The sequence below is a fragment of the Zosterops lateralis genome, assembly GCF_965231275.1.
Source record: "Zosterops lateralis genome assembly, chromosome: 7".
Lineage (NCBI taxonomy): Eukaryota > Metazoa > Chordata > Aves > Passeriformes > Zosteropidae > Zosterops > Zosterops lateralis.
Genome location: NC_139767.1, coordinates 36,535,692 through 36,557,872, shown reverse-complemented (window position 1 = coordinate 36,557,872; position 22,181 = coordinate 36,535,692). Strand labels below are relative to the sequence as shown.

The 22,181-nt window shown below is 40.0% G+C and overlaps 1 protein-coding gene across 7 annotated transcripts in view; it reads right to left on the bottom strand.

Annotated features, from left to right (window-relative positions):
• The window catches only part of MBD5 (methyl-CpG binding domain protein 5), a 110,898-nt gene that overhangs the window by 50,042 nt on the left and 38,675 nt on the right, over positions 1–22,181 (bottom strand). For all 7 annotated transcript variants that reach the window (XM_083865661.1, XM_083865662.1, XM_083865659.1 and 4 more), the window contains one exon: positions 15,511–15,608. The gene's annotated coding sequence lies outside the window, so the exon portion shown is untranslated. The remainder of the gene's footprint in view (positions 1–15,510; positions 15,609–22,181) is intronic.

Genomic DNA, 22,181 nt, shown 5'->3' with positions numbered 1-22,181 from the left:
GGGGAAAAGCACAGTAAAAACAAAGATTTAAAGGCGTCAAGGTGTTTGACAGCAAATCAACAACAGGAGTAACCAAACTCCAGATTTTTAAAGTTAAAGACACAAGTATAAGTTGAAGGTTTTTCACATCAGTAGAACACACAGAGGAAAAGGATCCAAGAACAGGACTTTCAGTAGCAGCCAACAGAAAACTTGGTTAAACCTAAATTTGCTTTTTTATATGAAAATTTAGTTTTCATTAATGTTTTCTCAATGACCAAAAAAAATAAACCCTTTCAAGCTAAAGAAACTTTTAACATACAAGAAGTTGAACAATTTTAATTGCTTTAAGTTAGCTTAAGAATGAAATAATAATAATTTCATAATTAAAATATAATAACACTACAGCCTTACAATTTTATATGGCTCTAAAAACAGTGAACTGCAAAATATCAATTTAATGACTGATTTTTTTTCCTCCTTCACAGAAACCACAATTGAAGTGTCCCAGTTCCTTCATTCTCAGCCTGTTTTTTACACTTTCTGGCTTCAGGTATAATAAAAGATGAAGTTTCTGACCCTTGAAGCTTTTGTTTCCTTTTCTGTTCTTGCAAAACTTCCCTAATTCAAAGGTCTGGCAGGAAGGAGTTAATGGGAGCTTCAGGATCAGAGACTCCATCTCCGAAGGAGAGTCTGAGACAGTTCAGGGAGAGAAACCTGGAATTCCTCCAGGATGAGGAACTGGAATTGATCATCAGATTGTCCATCAATTGTTATCAGATTGGACTTGATGGGCAATCAGATCCCAAATTCGAAATTCCTCCAGAATGAAATCAGGTTGGATTGATGGGCAATCAGATCCCAAAGCTGAATTTTTTCCAGAATGAAATCAGGTTGGAATTGATAGACAATCAGATCCCAAACCTGAAATTCCTCAGAATGACATCTGACTGGACTTGATGGACAAACGGATCCCAAAGCTGAAATTCTTCCAGATAACATCAGTTTGGACTTGATGGACAATCAGACCCCAAACGTGAAACTCCTCCAGAACATCATCAGACTGGACTTAATGGACAATCACATTCCTCTCAAATTTGAAATTCCTCCAGAACGACATCAGATTGGAATTGATGGGCAATCAGATCCCAATCTCGAAATCCTCAAGAATGACATCAGATTGAAACTGATGGACAATCAGATCCCAGAATTGAATTCTTCCAGAATGCATCAGGTTGGAATTGATGGACAATCAGATCCCAAATTTGAAATTTCCCAGAATGACATCAGATTGGACTTGATGGACAATCAGATCCCAAGAAGATTCCTACTCCATCCAAGTGCTCCAGCACCAACGGTGAGCTGAGCCTGAGGATCCCTCAGCTCCCTGCAAAGTTGAGTTCAGCCTGGCAGCTCTGAGAAAACTCTTCCCAAATTCTGGGCAGCAGCCTTGGTGTGGTGTGTAAGCAGCTGGACACGCCAGGTCCAGGCAGTTGGGTGTGATCTGTCAGGACCCTGAGGGGAAGAAAGGCCAGGCTTGGCACTGGGAATGCCATCCATGTACTGGGAGCTGTACTGGGGTGTGTCTTCCACACCAAGAAAACAGAAATACAAAGTCTGGACGTGGCTTCACCCAGAAACTTCTTCCTCACCTTACAACCCCTGTGCAGCTGCTGCTCCTCCAATCAGCCTCTCCTGTATTTCAGTATTTTTGGGCTCTGTTTTTTTTGAGCAGATCCAAACCAAGCCCAATTTAAAGGATCTGAATGGTCCCATCACCTTCAAACAGTCCGAGGCTGAAAGTAATTCCAAACACAAAGAACTTGGTTGGATTTTAAAAGCACCTTTTAAGGGATGGCAGCACTGCCAGGGGAGAAAACCTCAATCTGCTTTGTTGAAACGTGTGAATGTGCTGAAGTGGCAACCAAACCTAAACAAAACTGGGACTTAAAATAACCTCAAACTGCAATTCTACTTTTGCCCTCTCTTTGGATGAACGTGATCAACAAGTGTGAGGAACAGCACCTTCATTTGAGCAACCAAAGTCTTAGAGAATGCCAACAAAATGAGGTTTTGAACCTAAAGACAAAATAAAGCCATTCTGTAAATGGCACGAGAGCACAGAAAATGCCTATTTTAGCTCTGCTCAGTCATAGAGAACAGATGGAAACATTTAGTTTGGACAACAAGAATTATTCCTTGATAATTTAATATTTCTAATATCAAGATAGCCTGAAAACCAGAGTAAGACCATCATGACCTGAGATGTTTGCACCTAATGGGGCTCCTTAAACACCATCAGTGATCAGATTTTACATCAGTTGAGTTTCCTGCTCTGTGGCACCATCCAAAGCTTTTAGCAGCCTCATAATATACTACATATATTTTATATATATTTATATATATAAATATATACTATATATACTATGTATAGTATACATATATAAATATATATATACTATATATACACTATATATATAGTATACATATATAACATATATATAATTATATTCTAATATCATTATTATTATTGTTGTTGTTGTATCTGATATTATTATGACAATATTCTCGATATTCTGCATTAGCAGCTTCAATTAACAGTGTCCAGGTCTTTCCTCCACTCAGGTCCTTGCAGGTAACAGTTAAATGGTACCAAGTGGAAAGACTGAATTAGTAAATCTCAAGTAGGGTTACAAAGAGTCAACACAAGGCAGATACAGGGTTTATTTATTATTTATGAATTATTTATTTTTTTGAACTATAAACATGTCCTCTGCTAAACCACCAGAATTAAGAATCTATTAATGCAGGCAGGTGCTCATCTTGCACACTAGGGATTCACTACAAAGTGGTGTAAATTTACTCAAGGTAAGAATTTAACCTAAAACACACATTAAAATGTCTTAAATGGACACACCAAATAATTTGGCTTTTAGTGCTCCAGGTCAGCCCATGATGATGAACACAGGAGGGTAAAAAAATGTTTGTTCCTCAGCACCTTCAAGTATTTTAGGCAGCAAACAAAAATGAGCAGATTTATTAAACCTGCATTAATTTAAACCAAGTTTTTTCTCTGACAGACTTTTGGTTTATTTGTCGAAAGAAACATTAAATACAGAAAATATAAATTCACCTGAAATAACACTTTCACATTCTTCAAATTATCACCAAGGGCTTTTATTGTACCTATTTACCAAAATATTCTATATTACTGCTCCTCCCCTCTTGATGTAACCACAGCATTTTGTGGCAGAATTAATGTGACAGCACAAACATCCCTTCTGCTTTATTAATTGAATTAATCGTCTTGGTCCAAACCCCAAACCCACAACAAGCTCTAAATTTGTTGCAACCACACCCTGAATGTCAGAAAAAAAAAAAAAAAAAAAAAAAAAAAAAAAAAAAAAAAAAAAAAAAAAAAATTTAGGAAGGAATTCCTGGCTGGGAGGGTGGTGAGGTCCTGGCACAGGGTGCCCAGAGAAGCTGTGGCTGCCCCTGGATCCCTGGAAATGTCCAAGGCCAGGCTGGATGGAGTGGGATGAGCTTTAAGGTCCTCCCAACCCATCCTGTGATTCCATGAATTTCTCTACAATTCTGCACAATTTCTGCACCTCTGGATGAATTCTGCCAATAACTCTGATAAAAATCCATTTTTGTAGCGTGTTTTCCAGCGGCTCTTTCTGAATACAGAAGACATAAAACAAATACAGAGGAACAGAAGATTGTTTTCACATTTACATTCCCATTTTTGTGTGATCAGAAACAGGAGATGATTTGGGAAGGGCCATGGATGTAACCAGGGGTGTGGAATCATCCTGAGGACCAGACCCAACACACCTTTCAGAATCATGATTTTCTCTGCCCAAAATGATTGCAGACACAGTCAAGGATTGGAGAGATGATTTTGGAGAAGCTGAGCCGAACTGAAACGTCTCTTCACACAGAATTGAAAATTGTTTTTAAAATTTCCCACTCTTCGAGAGTAACACGCTAAAAAAACTTAATCCATGAAGCTTTTTGGAACTACAGCAAGATAATTTAACACGTTGTGCTGCCTCTGAAGTTAAGGTCACACATTCTGCCATCATGTTGCGCATGAATTTTGATTTTTCCCTCAGCGTGACGGTATTTGACATTCATGGAATCAGCTCAGGTTAAGGCAAATGGTGAAATGTTGCATCAGGTTGTATTTTAATAACTGGGATGGAGGATTTCAGGTATTTTGTCCTATTGCAAAAGGCAACGTGTACATTTACATGCAGTGACTGTTGTATCCAAGGAAAAGCCATTCAGTGATTTACAGCCACAGCACTCAAGCACAATTATCAGCTTTGAAACCCATCAATTTGATTTTTTTCCCCCCCTTTCTTTCTTGCTTTTAGCTGGCACTAGCACAAGGAGTTCTGGCATAGACTGTTTTCAGTTTGTACACATTTCAAACCAGTGTTGATTTCCTAGGACAGATGATTTAGAATTGCCATGTTCCCTTTAACTGAGCAGGATTTGCAATAGCACAAGATTTCTTGTATTTTTAACTGTTGGGCTTCCAGCACTCCAAGCAAGGCTCATTTTCTCTTCCCATTAAAAAGTGACTTTTTTCTTTCTCAAACCTCTGAAAAATCCAACAGTGTGTCTTCTTTCACAGGGCCAATGTGTCTTCTTTCCTCTGTTTAAATTTAAAAAAGTGCCAGGGATAGAACTTAACTTTAAGCTGAGTTTTTGTTCTTTGGAAGGGACAAAAAGGAACAGGCATCTAATTTATTTTTGGTGGCTTTTTGGTGTAACATCGATATGATTTATCATATTCTTCTATTTTTTAAGCAAAAAGTGATATTGCTGCTCAGGTGCATTCCATGAGACACCAGAGAGCTTTTTGAAATGTTAATTGTGATTGTGTTAATCAGCTACTGAACTTCCTTCTGGAAGTGTTCTCTGGAATAATGTGAACTGATGTTTTTAACCACTTAATGAGGATGAGTTTTCCTCAGGGATGATGATGATGATTCCTGGATAAACACCTTGTGAGGAACCTTGGCATCTTCTCTGTGAGAGTGCTGAGGGGCTGGGGTGGAATTCCCAGAGAAGCTGTGGCTGCCCTGGATCCCTGGGAGTGTCCAAGGCTTGGAGCAGCCTGGGATGGTGGAAGGTGTCCCTGCCCATGGAATGGGATGAGCTTTAAAGTCCTTTCCAACCCAATCCATTCCACGATTCCATGAAAATTTGGGATTGTCAGGGAGCTGGGGTTATTTAGCCTGCAGAAAAGGAGACTCAGAGATGACCTTGTCACTCTCTACAGCTTCCTGAAAGTTGTAGTGAGGTGGGGTTGGTTTCTTTCTCCAGGCAGCACTGACAGAAAGAGAGGACACAGTCTCAGGCTGTGCCAAGGGAAATACAGGCTGGATATCAGGAAAAAGTTTTTTTACAGAAAGGGTAATTAAAGTATTGGAATGGTCTGCCTGGGGAGGTGATGGATTCACCATCCCTGGATGTGTTTAAGTAAAGACTGGATGTGGGACTCAGTGCCAGGGTTTAGTTGAGGTTGGGGTTGGGTTGGATTTAATGATCCTGGAAGTGTCTTCCAACCTAATAATTCTAATTCTGATTCTGCTGTGAAGCTTTGGGAACCACTGCCCACACCCTGCCAGTGTCCACGGTGAATAAAATCACACATTGGTGTTCTGCTCCCAAACATCCAAACAGAACTTCCCAAACCTCCACCAGGGCCCAGCACAGCTCAGGGCGACTCCAAAGGAATTAAGGGATGTGAGGAAAAGCTCTGCTCCCACCTCCCAAATCCCTGAAGCTGTTTTTTGCCTGGTTCTGGCCAAACAACACCTGAAGAGACAGTTTGGTTCCTGCAAAGGCCTCCAGTGTTGTACTTTTGTCAGAATCCTCTGGATGGATTCTGCCATATGTGGCACCTACTGAAAGCTGTTAGAAATTAAATCACCCTAATTAAGCAGCCAGCAGGGCCTCCCATCATTCATTAGACATTAGGAAATGTCAAAAGGAAAAAGCATCCAGGCCCTGGAGATCACCAACCTTTGCATGTGAAACCACACCAAACCCACGCCTTTGAGTGAAAAGGAGATAAAATGCAATTTTTTTCTAATGTTCAAAGGGTGCCTTGAAGGTGTTGCAGGTTTTCAGCTATTTTTAGTGCATTTTCTTTAGAAGCACAGATCAGGTTTTTGCTTTATTTTTTATTTTTATTGTACTATTTTGCTTTCTAGTCTTGAAAGCATCAACTCAGCGTTCTGAGCTTTTAGAAATATTTTGTTTTCTTTTTTTACTGTCAGGGCCTTGAGCTGCTGCTTGAGGACAAACTCAAGATCCATTTGGACAAATCCTGATGTGCCACAGGTTGTCCCACCACTTACTTTTGCTGGCCAAACCCTGAATTCAGTAATTTATTAAACTTAAATAATCAAGTTGCAGATGTCACGGCAAGATCTACTGATAGGAGAATTCATGTTTATTTTCTCTAGACCTTCACAAGAAAACCTCATCAGAAACATCTTCAATACTCCTCCAAAATATGCATTTTTTCCCTTTTATTGGAGCTATAGAATCATGGAAATGAACAACAGGGATGGTTTCAGCACTGACAGTGTTTCTAGATGAGTTCAAGGACAGAAAAGAAGAAATTTAACTGGTTTGGCATCTCTGTCTTAAGAGTTCATCCTGCAAAACCTGATGCAGAGTTACCAAATGTTTGAAAAGCAGAAGAAGGGTCAGGTATGTGGAATGAGAGGCCTTTCCAGAATGCAGGAATGGAACATGGAAATTTGGGAATGGAGCAATGAAATTCAGTCATTACAGAGCTGTGTTTGTGATTCTGTGATTTGGGCATGTAACTGAAATGCTTTTTCAGCTCAGGACTCCAGGATTCAGCAATTCCAGCTGGACAATCCTCAATCTGTCTGCTTTAAAATCACCTTTTTATCATCATTAAATCACATTCAATTCACTGCTAGAACACACAGTTCAATCCCAGATTCCTATTTTATAAATTTATATTAATTTACTGTTGTGTCAGTCCAGCAGATCTTTTGTATGTTGTGGTTTGGGGTTTTTCCCCCTCCCTTTTCAGTGAATATTCCCATTATTGTAAATATTCAATGAACTTGAATCTAAGCTGGAATTTACTCTAAGGAGCACAGCCCTGCTATTCCAACAAGGAAGGAAGAGTGTGTAATCCTTGCCCCCTTCTCTTTATCCCACTTTTCAAGTTCACCTCCCAGGCTGAGGGGCTAAACTGCTTTCAGCTTCTTTCATCCTTCTGGATTTAGGGATTGATCACAGAGGAGGAAGCCAGACCCTTCTTTCCTTGCAGCCAGAAATGTAATCCCCCTGACCTGAACCCAAAAATCACTTTTGGTTTTAGCTCTTCCTCCAGAATTTCTCCACTATGGGAGAGGACAGACCGTGCTGGAATTCTCTCAGTCCATACCTGGAGTACAGCAAGGCCATTTTATCCCCCTCAGAATTTAGTGTTTAACTATTTATTTGGGACAGCACAAGCCTTGCCTTCACTAATGTTTTAGTTTCTAAAAAAAAAAAAATCTCTGTTTAAAATCTACCACATTGTGGCCATCAGTAATTCAGGGGATAAAAAAACCAAGGCACATCAGGAGTGCAGCTACAAATGGAGCACTTTATAAATCAAATTTATGCCACAGAGGCAGAGCAGGAGGACACTGGGCTGTGCTCCTCAGCTCCCTGCTTTGGGAGATCATTTCCACACAAATGCCTTGCACAAACTTTTCCAAATTGGAATAGTTTTTTCTTTTTGCAAGAAAAGGCTGAAGCACGAGCACAGCTGAGGGAGGTGCACAGGGAATAATGGACTGCACCAACAACAAGTAAAATACAATTAGGAAGGATTTAATATGTATAAAACACAGAAAATATCTCAGTCCAGATCACAGAATGAGCAAAATTGGAAAAGATTTCCAAGATCATCCAGATGAGAGGTAGAAGAGGAGTAATTTTATATAAAATGCAATTTGTTACTATTATTGTGATTAATATGGGAACAGTTTTGTAGGTGCTGTGGTGAGCTCAGTGCCAGCCCCAGGCTCTGAAACACGATCAGGGAGCTGTGAGCAGCCCCTGTGAAAGGTGAGAGCCTGGGAGCTGCAGGGGGGCTGGGAACACTCCCTGGGCTGCACTTTGCCCTGGGGCTCCTTCAATCCACACAATCCCAGCAGGGATGGCCTTGGAAACTCATCCCATCCCACCCTGCCATGGGCTGGGACTTCTTCCACCATCCCAGCCTGGTCCAAACCCTAGCCAGCCTGGCCTTGGACACTCCCAGGGGCAGCCACAGCAAATCTGGGAATTCCAGCCCAGCCAGGAATTCCCAATTCCCAATGTCCCATCCAGTGGGAAAAGCCATTCCCTGTGTCCTGTCCCTCCAGCCCTTGTCCCCAGTCCCTCTGCAGCTCTCCTGGAGCCCTTTTAGGAGTTAGAAAGTCACCCCAGAGCCCTTCTTTACTCTCCCTTGGATTCCTAGGAAAGAAAAAGAGCCTGTTTGGGGCAGGAAATGAAATTTTGTGGGGAGCATATCCAGAGGTGTCAGACAGAACGACACAACCCAAGCCCAGTGAGCCCCCCACTCCAATCTTCACTCCAGGATGGGTTTCACAACAAGTATTCCTGCTTTGAAAGGATGTTCTCTCTTCACAAAAGCACTCAAATGTAACTTTGGGCATTAACCACGGGCTCTCTGAGTCTGTTTTTCCAGGGAACAGGTGTGGGATTCCCATCTCCTGCTCTGGTCTCATCAGTGTGTCCTTATCCCTGTCCCTGCAGCTGCAGCCAAGGCTGGTCCTTCACAATTATAAACCATCTTCAACTGGAATTTTAGCTCCACATTCCTGCAGCCCAAATCAAACCATTCACGGAGAATGTGTAATTTTGTATTTTAAATATGTTTAGATGGGACCATCAGGATAATTCTGAGGGCATTGGCCCCTCCTGCAGAAAACATCTGTGTCAAAGCAGGGACTTGGCCCTTTCTGTGGGTCTATTTTTAAAAGCTTGAAATGTATTTTAGATTTTAGATCATCAAGGAAATGCAATTTGAGAAAAATCAGTTTTATGTATGGACTAGTTCATAATTGTAATTTCCACTGAAAAGGTATTAGAAAAAAAAAGTCTTTTAAGTACTAAGAAAGAGAAAAAAACAAGTGAATTACGGAAAAAACATTTATAGGAACCCCCAGATTTTGTGCCCTCGTGCTCAGGAAGGTGCCTGGCTCACCTTTAAACCCTCACAATCCTTTCCAAGAGGAGACATTGTAGGTGAGGTGGATTTTACAGGATGGCAGGGCTGCAGAACAGGGCCACCCACAGCCTCAATAATCCTCTGACAGATGGAAAAATCAGCCCAATATTGACAATGTGGATTCGTTGTTTTCAAGCAGCATCACCTGAATCAGGGATTTGCTCACTTGCTTCACTGGAAGATAAAAGTTTTGCAGTTTCCAGTGAGTTTTGAAGTGCCCTTTACAGACACAAAACTCTTTCTCTCCCATCATCAGTTCCCAAAAACTGTTTTTCAAGGATCACAACCAAGTGGATAAATATTAACCTGATCAAGGCACATGGATTTCATTTTTGATACAACAAAAATGTTGTATCAGTTCACTCCACTCTTTTTGCATTTTAAGGTAGAATGATCCCAGCAATGGTGTAAAGAACCCCAGCTGAAGGCAGAGTGTGATGGGGATATATTGAATTTTAGACTCTGAGGATACAATCTCAACTGAAAGCTGCTCCATGAGAAGTTCAGTGCACACAAAGAGGATCCTCCAGTCAGAACATCCCTGAGTGCCATTGTGCCTCCTGTCACTGCTCATCTCCCTGCAGGATCTGTCCTCTGCAAATGTCACTCGCTGCCACTCAAATGCTGAAATTGTGCTGCTCAGAAAAAGAAAATTAAGGAAAAAAAAAATATATATAGGGCTGAAACAATATAAATGTCTGCACTGGTAAAGGTAGAAAACTTCCTTTAAAAATTTTCCAAATAAAATTTAGCAGCATGAAAAAATGGTGTTAGAATTATCTAGGAGAGGTTAATTATACATAATTTACATTATATACATTATCAATCTATAATATTTATGATTTTCCTCTGTTGTCTTTTATTGAAGGGGCACCTGTGGCCAGGTTTTGTTGTTCCCTTTTTGGGACAGGAATTTAAACAAGAATTCACTCCTGGATCTACTTCTTGATGAACTATTCACTATCAATTACAGGAATTAAACAAGAATTCACTCCTGATGAACTATTTATTACCAGATTACACAAAGATCCACCTCCATTTCTGTGCTATGGAAAGAAGAAGCACCTCAGATAGATTCCTGCTCCCATGGAAAATTCACTGGGATCTGTGTCCTAAACAGTTTTAATTCCTGAATTAAGGAGTGATAAAAAAGAGGAGATATTTTACCTTTTGATGAGTTTTTAAATAGAAATTTTAGTTCATCTTACCTTTTCCTAAACTCAGCAGTTTTTGCCCCCATCCCCAGAATGGCACCAATGAACTGAGGGTGGGATTTGGGTTGGACTCTGTGACCTTAAAGGTCTTTTCCAACCCAAATAATTCCACGATTCTCTGATGAAACCTCAAAGAAATGTGCTGAACCCTTTGAAGGGATCCAAACTCAGTTTGGGAGGCTGAGCCAAAGCCAAGTGTGGCAATTACTGACCCACCTCGGGGAGAATCTTCACCTCTCAGGAATGTGGGAAAAAATAAAAAAGAGCCTTTTCTGTGTTCAGCTGTGCAGCATCACCACAGGTTTGGAGAGGAAGAGAGGCCCTTTTCTTCACAAAGTTGCTGTGTTTGATTTTAAAAGCATCCCTGGTTTTAATTTCCAAGCATTTCCCTGGACTGGGATCCTTCTAGGAAAAGGCCAGTGGAGAATCTCAGCAATGATAATGTTTTCCTTAAGTATTTCAATATATTTTTCACCACGACATTGGCCCTCCAAGGATGTGAATTGATAGGAAATGGAAAATAAAACAAAACTGAAGCATAAAATAAAAATAAGAATCCCTTCACAACTTTTCAGGCCACTCTCATGTTAAAAAAAATCAACTTTTTTTAGGTTTTCATTAATAGCTACATTTTAAATTTGTTGCCCTTAAATTTCCTTTCTTTTTTTTTTTTTTTTTTTAGAGGGAATTATTATAACAAAAATCAATGATCTGAGTTAAGTTTGGTGCTTCAAAAGAAAAGAATAATCTGGTTTATCTGGAGTATTGGAGTATTATGCTATACATTCTTCTTTTAAATCTTATTTATAATTAATAAATAATGACAGGAGCTCTCATCTGTTACTTTAAGGAGCCCGTTCAGCAAAAAGATGTGGCTTTTACTTCACAGAAATTCCTTGTGATATTTCAGGAAAACCTGAGGATGGAGATATGTCACATTTTTTAATACCACAGCCTGAAATAATCCAAACCCTCAACATTTTCTGGAGATATCCCAAGAACCTCAAAACTTTCTGGAGGTCTCCAGGTTCCTGGGGTTGTAGGAACACAACCTTCAGCTTTGCTAAGAAAAAAATTAACTATTTAAAAAAAAATTAACTGGAACAATTTTGCTATTTTGATACGAATTTTAAAGAGAGAGGCACTGCAGGATCAGAAAGTTTTAAATTACTTAAACATTGAACTTGGAAATTACAACTAAATCCCTGAGCTTGATTAATTTGGTTACAATAAAAGAAATGTTGAGAACGTTTCCTTTTGTTCAGGGTGCCTGCTGCTCCCATTTTTCAAAATGAAAAGCCTTTGTAGCTGGTTTTATTTACAATATCTGTGCAAGGAAAAATTCAAAACGCCAGCCCATAACTCAGTTTTAGAAGGAGCAGCTGGAAGAGAAAAGGGGATCATGGAAAACAAACTCTTTGCTCTGTGCAAAAAACCTTGGCAGAAGTGGCACAGAAATTCCTGCTCAGGCAGAGTACAACTTATCAAATCTACTACATTTCAAATGTACTTGGAAAATTGGGCTCTAAAATGCTCCTAAAAGTTGTGATAATTACCAGCAACATCAGGAAAATTTTTATTTTTTTTTTACCCCAAATCCTTTAAATAATTTCTGTAAGAAAAAAAAATAAATTCAAATGAAGTAGGTCTCCTTTTATTAAATTTAAGGAGGTAGAATTCGTTTATACCTAGGTAGAATTCGTTTATACCTTGCTTTAGAGGGAGCACCTTGGGATTTCACTAAACTCCAAACCTTTCATATGGAAAGAAGACAGAGAGAGACAGAAAATTGATTGTTCTCAGCAAAACATCAGAAAAGCCAACCCAGCTCCTTGCTTTTAATGGCAATTCAGGAAAAAGAGGATGAGGAGAAAAATGCTGGAACCCAAAGCTGCTCCCTGTGTGCCTGAGGATAACCCAAACCAACCCAAATGTTGGGAATGGCAGAGCTGGGAGCACGGCCAAGGCTCTGTGTGCACGGGAATGAAACAGCTCCAGAAATTCTGGAGTTTGCTCAGGAATGGCTGAGACACAACAAAGCCTGGAGCTGGGGATGGCACAGGGCACTGGAGGGGTCTGCACAGCACCAAATTCCTTCCAATTCTACATTGGAATTGTCCATGTTTAAAAAGATGAACAGATGCAAACCTCACTCCTCCTCCTCCTCCTGGGTCTTCAGACCCAGTTTCTGTGTTATTAATGCTGGATTGATTTATTTATTCAACAACACAAGGAAAACCTGGAGCTGCTGGAGAGTCCATGGAGCTGCTCCAGGGCTCTGGAGCCCCTCTGGAGCCAGGCTGGGAGAGCTGGGAATGTTCCCCTGGAGAAGGGAAGGCTCCAGGCAGAGCTGGGAATGTTCCCCTGGAGAAGGGAAGGCTCCAGGCAGAGCTGGGAATGTTCCCCTGGAGAAGGGAAGGCTCCAGGCAGAGCTGGGAATGTTCCCCTGGAGAAGGGAAGGCTCCAGGCAGAGCTGGGAATGTTCCCCTGGAGAAGGGAAGGCTCCAGGCAGAGCTCAGAGCCCCTGGCAGGGCCTGAAGGGGCTCCAGGAGAGCTGCAGAGGGACTGGGGACAAGGGCTGGAGGGACAGGACACAGGGAATGGCTTCCCACTGCCAGAGGGCAGGGCTGGCTGGGACATTGGGAATTGGGAATTCCTGCCTGGGCTGCAATTCCCAGATTTGCTGTGGCTGCCCCTGGATCCCTGGAAGTGTCCAAGGCCAGGTTGGATCACCCTGGGATGGTGGGAGGAGTCCCTGCCATGGAACTGGATGAATTTTAATCTCCCTTCCAACCCAAACCAGTGTGGGATTCTCCAAAAGCTGCTGCTAAAAGGGGCAAGAAAGCACAAAAAGCAAATAGTGAATTCCATCTGCAGGGAAAGGCCTGAACATCACTGAGGAAGGAAGGATTGAACAATTAAAGGCAGCGGATTGCTGGTTAAATTCCATCTATTTAATGGAAGGGTTTCCTATGGAGGAAAAGAGCAATGTTATCGTATAATTAAAGATAATGCACAAGGTCTGAGTGGGTGAGGCAGGGTCAGGAAGGTTTGGGAGTCTTGGACTACACAGGAATGTGGATTCCAGCCAGAGAGACCCTGCTTTTAAAAATAGATCAAAAATGGACCAGCAGCAGTGGCTGCAATACCTGCACAGCTGTGAGCACTTTTGTGGGGAAAAAAAAATTAAAAAAAGAGTACAAAATAGAAGTTAAGATGCTGAGAATGAGAACTAAATGTTTTCTTGGATTTCACTGGAGCATCCTGAGGTTTATCCACATGTACATATTAAAACTTTCAGGAAATAACCAAGTACAACACGAACCTTACAGAGAAAACTACTTTCCCTGCCCTAGTTTTTCACATAGAAAAAAAGGTTTCTTTCAGAACCCAAACACAGACTTTAGTAATTATTCCCCCAAAACATTTGGTTTTCCAAATGGTGCAGATTCCCATTTTAGCACAAATAAAAACATATGTAAAGGTCTGTCCTGGAAGGGAAGAGTGACAACAAAACAAACCCAACCCCTCAATAAGGCAGAGGTATAAATAACCTCTCTCAGCTCTGTTGATCTTTTAAATGGAAAAAACTTCCTTTTGAGGGTCAAAAAAATCCCCAAACTAAGGGAAAATGAAAACTGCCTTCATTTTTTCCCTTCATTTTCAAACGCTCCATAAATGAGACACTTAATTTGTGTGGGCCAACAAAGGGAAAATTCTCTCTATTGATACTGCTTGAAAACAGAGATTATATGTATATATATAAATATATATGTATTAGAAAGATATATATTAGAAAGATTTGCAGAATGAACCCAAGATTTGCAGAATAAACCCTTGCCCAGCAGATTCTCATTTGCCTAAAAGGAGAAAATTAATTACAAACACTGAGCAAACTTTGTATTTAATTCAGTTTCATCACCTGGGGCTCAGCACACTGAGAACACTGGAGGTTGTATTCCCAAAATTCCACCTCCCCAGAGCCATCCAAAGGTCAAATTTGAGAATTAAGAAGCTTTTCCATGAGTTTATCCAGTCCCTGATTCAAAAGCATTTGAGAGGCTTCACTTTGAAAAGCCTCAGCTCCAGTTGGTGCCTCCAGAAGTTCAAAACTGAAGCTGGAGCTTCATTTTGGACCTTTCTGCTAAAAGCAAAGAAAAGCAAATATGTAAATTCCCAGCGAATTCAAGTGGCCCATTAGGAGCTCAATTATATTCTGAAATGATGTCTTAATTGGTTTGCTCATAGATGAGCTGTACTGCTAACCAAAAATCTACTGCCATAATCAGCACTAAATTTCAGATATTGCCACACATTAAATTAACAGCAGATAATGAGTGGGAAAATTAGCTCCATTTCCATAATAGCAAAAAAAAAAAAAAGGTCTCATATTACCTATGGTGTTTTACAGAGTTAGTTTCAAAATAGGAAAAAAAATGATTCATAAACAAAACTCTCCTGAATATCCTCACATTTATTTGGATCGTTTATTGATAATAAAAAATACAAGCAGAGAAAATGAAGGGCACAGGACACATCAGATTGGTGCTTTCAATATTTAATTTAAAAGGAGTCAGACTTCTAAAATTCTGTAGAATTTTTTCAAGATATTTACCATTGTTTTACCCTTTTTTCCCCTAATTTTTGTCTTTTTGAGCATAAGCCCCATCCTCAATTACTCTTTAGATTTTAGGTTCTCATCAGCACCACAAAAATATTGTAAGTGGTCAAACAGCAGGTCAAAACACTCATGAGAAAAGAAGAATAAAGAAAAATATTAAGTGCCGGATGAAAAAGAGAAGCAAAGGAAAGAGAGATATTCCTGTAACTAAAAGGAGGAGAAGAAATTGAGCTCTTTCCATGGATATTATTTTTCACTTCAGAACAAAATAAACATTAAAAAGGATGTTAAAAGCTGGCAGAGTGGTCAGACTGCTGAATTTCAGCTGCTGTTCAATTCTGGAGGTGAAAAATGAACTTATTACTTGGAGACAAAAAGCATCGTGTGGATTATTTGAGTTTTACCTTTGCTGTGTGAAGGAAAGAGCTTTCAGAGATCTTGTCTGTAAGTGATGAAATCTTCAACAGTGCTGCCTCCAGCCACCACCATCGTCAGCAAGGATCTGCACAAAACCAGAGCACGACATCAGCCAGGAGAGCTCGATACTGATGGATTTATTTATTTAAAAAAGGCACAATTTCATTTATTTTTTATTTTAATTTATTTTATAATATAATTTTAAAATTATAAAATTTAGTTATTAATTTATTCTAATAAATTTATTTATTTATGTATTAATTATGTCTGTGTGTATTTATTTGTTTATTTACTTATTTATTTATTTAAAAGGTACAATTTCACGCAATACATGAATTAAAGAGCTGCTGTTCAAAAGAAACAGTCACTACAAGGAAAGGGATTGATCTGCTTGAGGGATATGATAATTACTCTGCATTAGTATATTTAAAAATACACCTGGACTTGGGGAATTCACTGTTCCACCAAAATAACAACAGCAAGGATCCCGTGAGTTCAAATTTCAATTCAATAAAATGACAAATTAGATTGAAATGTGACATGTTATAAGCACTAATAGATTATGAGAACTTAAACCATCTCCCTAGACTGAAATTAAAGGTAACTTTAAGACAAGGTCACTATAAATGCCAGTTATGCTTTTAAAAAATAAAATTATTCAACAATATAACCCCAGAGAATAACTTTCATATGTCAGCACTGTAGCTATGGAAAGATAAATATAAAAAATCAAATCACTAGAAAACTCATCAGCCTCTAAAGTTTTTGTCTTGTAAACAATTTTTTTCTTTTTTAACTCAGTCAATTCCACTTGGTTTAGACTTTTTAAGACCATGGAGGAATCCAAGTCTAAGCAAAGGAAAACCCTTCTGAGAAAAAAAAAACATCTTTCAAAGCAACTTCTCCCACAAACCAGCAAGTCCTGGAATATCTACACGGAGACCAAAAATGTAAAATCCTCACAGAGAAAACCACTCAGAAATAAAACTGCCCATGATTATGTTCTTTCTCTTTCTCAGCAAACCTGAAAAAGCAATTTATTTGCTGTCCCTGCACCTCCAGGCCTGCCCAGCTGAGAATGGATGGATCAACCTGGGGAAAACATTCCAGGCACAAAATGAGCCAGTGAAATCCTAAAAAATCTGCTGTGGAGACACTGCAAGTGCTGCTGCCGCGGCAGATCGGTGGGGAATTTCCAGAAATGCTTCAAGGTGGGGTTGAGGAGAAGGAAAAGAATGGAAAGAAGGGAATTTTTTTCATAATTGAAGGCTCAAGGAAGACCTGGAAGTCAGAGAAGTTTCTGTGAAACGAAAAGATGGGGTGATGAGCTCAGATCACTGAACAGCCCAACCCAAGAGGTCCAAGGAGGACCTGACAATGTGGGGATGGTCACAGCTTGGACTCCATGACCTTGGAAGGCTTTTCCAACCCCACAAAACCCAAACTAATCACCTTTAAATCCACACCCTTGTGCAGCCCAAACCTACAATCCTTCAGAATCAGGAGTGGTGAAGGTTGGGAAAAGCCTTTGGGATCACCAAGGTCAGGCAGCACCACTTTGTGACAGCTCTGGTGGCTTTGGTGTCCTTTATTTTGTCCTTTATTTGGTCTCTGACCCAAAGCCAAACCCAACAAAACCCAAAGAAGAAACTGTTATAGAAGCCAAGGCAGGATCCAACACCTCATTTCTTTCACAGAAGTTTGGAAGAGTGGCTCCAAAGAGGAAAGCTCACCTGCTGAAAAGTGGGAAATGGATTGAGAATTGGAGTGAAAAATGGTGTTTTAAAGGGAGAACACATCGCATGGAACAGCTCTGGATTATAATAATAATAATATTTCACTGTTCCCCTTTAAACAGATCTTGTTTGGAGTCTCCAAAGTGGTTCTGAGCCTTCCCTTAAAGTGACTTTGTTCACTTTAATTTGGTGTTGAGGTTTTTCTATCACCCCTCTTCAAACTTCCCATTCAGTTCTTCATCTCCCCAGATTTTTTTCAGTGCCATGAAAAGATCTGTATTTTATTTTTTTTTGCTTGACAAATAAATCATTCTCACGTTGCCTTTTGTGTTAATAGATGATATTTTCTGTTTTCTTTGTGAACTGCACAGCCACAATCCAGATATTTAAACTCTGCTCCCACTGCAGATGTTATTTCTGATCAGATTTAATCATCACTCTCAAACAGAACAACTGCAATAATTGTAAGGGTATCATTAATTTTGTTCTCAAAACCTCTAAGCCTTCTCCAAGGGCTTGGAGCATCACAGCACTGGTGAAGAAATTTCTTCTGTGTTTTAACCACATCTTTCAAGGGAATCTGCTGAATTTCTTGGGACTTGTTAATTTTGCTGAATGGCACCCCAGTGTTTCATTTTTACTTTATGTGATTTTCTCATCATTGCCCTAAGACCAGGAGGAGTCACTATGACCTCACCTCCAATTAATGGGAATTTATTGATGAAATGGAATGCTTTCTGTTGAAGAATACATAATGTTATTTACAGTGTTGGTTCCTCTGAGACATTTGATACACAAATAAAAACAGGATTCCAGGATGGTTTGGGTTGGAAGGGACCTTAAAGCTCATCCAGTTTCACTCCTGCCATGGGCATGGAGACCTTCCACCATCCCAGGCTGCTCCAAGCCCCATCCAACAGTTCCCTGTGGATCCTTTCCTGCTCACCACAGCCCAGGAGTGCCTGAATTCCTCTGAAGCAAAATCGTTAAAGTCTAATGAAGTTGATTATTTTTCAGCCCCTCTCCAGTTTGTATCTTCTGGGTGTCAAGAGGGCGATGCTGTGATGAGGGAAATGAAATTCCTGTTACACAAACACTGCAGGGCTGCAGAGAGGGCTGGGAGCTTAGATAACCTGACTCAGTTATCACAGAACCCCAGAAGGGTTTGGGTTGGGAAAAAACCCCAAAACCATCTCAATCCACCCTTTGCCATGGGCAGGGACAACTCCCACCATCCCAGGCTGCTCCAAACCCCATCCCTGTGGATCCTGACCACCCTTTCCTGCTCACCACAACCCAGGAGTGCCTGGAATTCCTTTGTGCTGCTCTTCAGGTGCTCCCTGTTCTTTTTAAATTTTTTTCTCTTTTTTCTTCTGTTCTCCAGCACCTTATTTTGAATGTTGTTCCTCTAAATATCCCGGAGTATGAAGAGTTGGTTCTACAGGATTCTGCATCCTAGTCTGGTGCCAACCCACCAAACATATGTCTCTGCTCAAATGGAAGAATCTGTTTTGATTTCTTTCTTTTTTTTTTTTTTTTGAAATTTCTTCCTGGATTGGGGACAAAACATTTCTTTAGATACAACTCAACATTTAGAATCTTCTGAGATATGAAACTTCCTATAAATTTTTTGTTAATTTATTCCCATGCAACAACTTTGGTGAAGCTGAACTGTCTGAATACACGACAAGAATTATTAAATGTTCAAAAAATTCGTCGCTAAATCAAAATTCATTTAGAAATTCCTGTTTGGGAGAATGGGGAGGAGGTGGAATGGATTTTCCAGAGAAGCTGTGGATGCCCCTGGATCCCTGGAAGTGTCCAAGGTCAGGTTGGAGCAGCCTGGGACAGTGGGAGGTGTCTCTGCCCATGGCAGGGCTGGCACTGGATGGGCTTTAAAGTCATTTAAAGTCCTTTAAGGTCCTTTAAACCCAACCCACTCCATGATTCCATGGTAATTCTTCAATCCCATAGGTGACAAACATGCCTGAGCTTCCTAGAGATGTTTAGGAATGAAAAAAACCCCGTCAGCTCAGGCAGGTGCAAAACCTCCCATCATTTTCTGTTAGATAAGGGAGCATTTGGGATGCACCACCACAGAAACACTCCAAAACCTCTGCAATTTTCCAGCAGTTGTTGCCTCTGGGAGGTGTTTTTCTTGTTTGTGAGAAAAAAAAAAAAAAAAAAAAGAATCCTTCTAGTCACATGAAAATTATTCCACAGCAAGATAAATGCATGAAGGAAACAGCAGAAATTTTCGATGCAGAATAACACAAAATCTGCACAAAGAGTTAGAAAAAATATTTCCTGGGTTTGTTTTTTTTTTTGTAATGGAGAAGCAGATTGGAAAAATCTTTGTATTTTCACACCTGAGAGGTGCAGTGCAGGAGCAGGACAGCACCAGGAATGAGCAGGGCTGGATTTTCCTCCAAGCTCAGAACCCCCAGCACGATCCAAATGCTGCCTCTGGAGAAGGAGGAGGAGGAGGAGGAAAACACGAGTGTTCTCCTTGTTTTTATTCCACAATAATGCTGAAAAGGCTGCCTCAATCTTTCTTTGAAACGAATAGTTTGAAGTGAGAAATAAATAAAGCAGGTCAGGTTGTTTTTGTCAGAGATGAGGGAGTGAGGACTAATGAAATCACATTACAGATGAGTCTACTCCAGGATTGTCCTAAGGAAGAATTCCAACCCTCTTTTCACTTTTATTTACCATTTCATTGACACCAGCAGAACAGAATTTTTTAACTACCATTTAGAAAACAAGAAGATATTTTAAATAAAAGGAGGAGAGCATCACCAATTTTACAAATGTAACAGAGTTCTGGGGAAGGGCAGTTTTGGGGATGCTGTGCTGGATTCTGTACCAAATATTTATCTCTATATATTAATATTTAAGCCTAACCCACATATTCTACCTAAGTATTATATGTACATAAATATATAGAAGAAAAAAAAAGTGTTTTCTCTACATATGTAGACAACAGATAGTTTTTTTTTACTCCAAACAAAATCCCAGTGCTATCAAAATTCCTGAAAACCAAAATATTTCTGAAAGAAATAAATCCCCCAGCTCTCAACGAGACACAAACTCCATTAGAAAAAAAACCCCATTTATCTTCCAAACACGAATATCTCCATTTTCTTCCTTTCTGGATTACTTTTTTAGCACCAAATCTCTCTTTAAACAGAATAAAGGAGCACAGAAGAGGCCATGGAGTGGGAGAGTTGGGAATTTTTAGCTGGAGAAGGGAATGATCCAGGGAAAACTCAGAGCCTAAAGGGGCTCCAGGAGAGCTGGAGAGGGACTGGGGACAAAGGTTGGAGGGACAGGACACAGAGAATGGATTCTCACTGCCCCAGGACAGGGATGGATGGGATTTTTAGGAAGAAATTCCATGGGCTGAGTTAATTTCCAAGAGTCTTCCTTGCTCTGAGCAGCCCAGAAATGCAGAGATGGGAAGAGTCCCTCATTCATGGAAATTGAACAGGGAAAAGTAATCTCAGTGCCACGCTAAAGGAAATTATCATCCACAGCAAACTAGGTCACAGGAGTGAGTAGTTTACTAAATATAAACTTTCTTTGTAGTCAGGCAAGCGCTGTCAGAGTAATGAGATTTACTCATATTTCACCCAATGCTCTCTGTGTTCAGGCTCATTAAAACAACCACTGAGTGACCACTCACACACATCCCTCACCTCTCGGGTGATGCAGCTGCAAATTTAAGAACCTCAAAAAAAAAAATCCCAAACACAACCCCTTAAAAAAAGCACCACCAAAAAAAAACCCCCCAAAAACCCCAAAAATACCCCAAAACAAACAAACAAACAAACAAACAAACAAACAAACAAACAAAAAAAACCCAAAAAAACCCAACCAAAAAAAAAACCAAAAAACAAACCCCACCAAAAAAAGGGGAAAAAAACCCAACTCAAGTCAAACCCCCTCCAAAAAATAATAAAAAAAAAACAAAAAACCAACCAAAAAAACCCCACACAAACAAACAACCATCACCATAAAAAAGAAAAAAAAAGAAAAAAAAAAAAAAGGAAAAAAAATAAGGATTTTGACCTTTTATAATTCCTAAATAATAAAAAGAAAACCTTTTTGCATCTCCATTGCCGTTCACCCAAAACATCTCCAAAAATATCCCGAGCATCATTCTCTTCCCAGGTCACGGGGAGGTGACAGATCCTCGCTCTGCTCCCACAAATCCTTCAAATCCTTGGTGGCACAGGGACTTTTCAGTGACCTCCTCCAATCCCTGCCATGCTGCTGACACACTTGGAAAGGAAACACAAAATTCCTGACATCTCCCAACCCTGTGAAAAACCAGGGCTCTCCCAAAAAAATGTAAAACCCAGAAAAAAAAATGAATGGAAGGCTGAGAACGCTCCCTTGTTGTTTATTCTTTTTTTATTTTTTGTGTGTGTGTGTTGTTTGAGGAAGAAAAGAGAATAATATTTTTCCAGCCATGCAAGTATCAGTGTGTTTATAACAGGATGTTCTTCTCCTCTGCTGTTTGGATGGTTCCAAAAATATTCCCCTCTGGTTTGTGGCAGTGGCTGTCACCCTGACAGCGTTTGCTGCCTCCAGGGCAGGCTGTGTCTGTAACAAATCTGCACAGGCAACTGATGCCACACTCTCATTTTTTTTTTCTAAGAGCTAAAATTTTTTTAGCTTAAAACAAAATATTTTTTTTTAAGAGCTAAAAAACCTGAATTAGACAACTGTAGATACAAAGCTTTCGTTTCTGGATGGTTTAAAACCTGTAAAAATGGTGAGAGTTGGGTTAAAAGTTCTATTTTTGGTGGGTTTTGGAGACAATTGTACACTGATATTTTACTATTAGGAAATAATTAATGCTCCTGTGCTTTCAAACGCCGGGGATCAGAAATGATGACAGGGAATCAAAACCTGAA